The sequence below is a fragment of the Gavialis gangeticus genome, unplaced genomic scaffold (assembly GCF_001723915.1).
Source record: "Gavialis gangeticus isolate Ggan-Ray unplaced genomic scaffold, GavGan_comp1, whole genome shotgun sequence".
NCBI classification, from domain to species: domain Eukaryota; kingdom Metazoa; phylum Chordata; order Crocodylia; family Gavialidae; genus Gavialis; species Gavialis gangeticus.
Window position 1 is genome coordinate 258,351,578 of NW_017729032.1, and position 1,605 is coordinate 258,353,182.

General features: G+C 36.5%; 1 protein-coding gene across 1 annotated transcript in view; it reads left to right on the forward strand.

Annotated features, from left to right (window-relative positions):
* The window catches only part of KIAA1524 (KIAA1524 ortholog), a 36,635-nt gene that overhangs the window by 30,695 nt on the left and 4,335 nt on the right, over positions 1-1,605 (forward strand). The window lies entirely within an intron of this gene.

Consider the following 1,605-nt stretch of genomic DNA (forward strand, 5'->3'; position numbering starts at 1 on the left):
TTGACAAATGATTCTTAAGTAAGCCTTTCAAAAGTCAACATAATCCATTAACTTTATTTTTAGGCATGAAACCATGGAGAGACAATATAAAGATCTGCAGGTTACATGCAATTCACTGAATAAACAAATTGAGGCAATGAAAAAACTGAGTGAATCGCTCAAGCAACAGAATGACAAGTAAGTTTAATTCATGCTTTTATTTTTTAAGCAAATTTTAAAAGGAAACAATCAAATAAAATTGCACTTCAGTACTCATTTTTCAATTATCTGTGGTTTAGGTAACCCCTGAGAGAACCAAGTGTAAAGTGGGATGGGAAAGTTTTCTCGTTTTCTTTGTGTTTAAGACAGCTTTATAGTTGGACTTAGTTCTGTACAGGTTGGGGGGGGGGGTTGCATGCGACTGTCTGATCTTCCATGAAAACAGGTAGCAGAGACAAATAAAAATGGTGCAACAACCAAAATTAGTTGTTAGGAAGTCCCAAAGCCAAGTATAATACAAGAATTTACTTCCATATTTTATGGAACTTTATAGGTTTCAAGACTTCCTTTTTATTGTAGAAAGGTTCTCTGGAATATTGCTTTTACCAAGGGAATAAATAAAAAAATGCAACTTTACAGAAAGTACACAGTGCCTCAGTGCTAAAATGATGATATAGTTTACTTTTATTGATCAGTTTTAATCCAAATTTCAGCCACTGCTCAGGCAAGCTTTCAATCAAGTCTGGTAAGACTTGTATGTGTATATTTGTGGCTGAATTTCATACAGGGTTAGTTTTTAAAGCTCCACTTGTTCAGATATGGGGAATAAAGAACTGATGCTTTATATTTTGAAGTAAGAGTTTCATAAATGGCTCTCCTCCAGCACAGTAGGTAAGCTTACAGTGCACTATTGCCTCATTTCATTCCCTACTAGAATACATTTAAGTATTGCATACCAATAACTCTTTTACTTCCCAGGTTGAGCTGTCCTCCCACAGTCCTTTCCCCATATAGGCAACAATTTTGATTCTCTTGCCCTTTAGCTTTGTTAAATCATCAGACTAGTGCTGGACCCCTGTGCAAAATTTGTTGCTAATGGTAGTTCTTGTAGCTGGGGAAGGATGCTTTCAGATTGTGAAAAATTAAAAACAACAAAACTAACCCTCAAGCAGGACTGGTGGGGGGAGGGATCTTTAAGCAAAGGACTGTTACTAAGGCCAGGTCACGTGCATTCAGTTTAAACATAAAATGTTAACTGTCAGTTTGCAAGCCTTTCAAATATCACAGCATTCTTCCTGGTCCTTGCATCACTAGTGGTAAAAGCCATCCAATGAAAGGCTGGCCAGAGGGGTGAGGGGCAATCTCACTTCGGGTTACTCTATTTAAACTGTATGTCCTTGATAAAGGAAATGTAACAAAGGGTAAATGGGTTGGTTTCCCCCACAAGAAGAAGAATATAAAATCACTTCAGCTTGGTTAACTTGAAAATTATTTTGATAATTCTGTGAAATGCTGCAGTAAAAAGTTAGATGGTGAATTACCTTTGAAATAGACTGGTTATTTGGATTGATTTTTTTTTTTTTTTTTTTTTTTCCCCCCCCCCCCATTTCCAAAGTGTCGCACTAT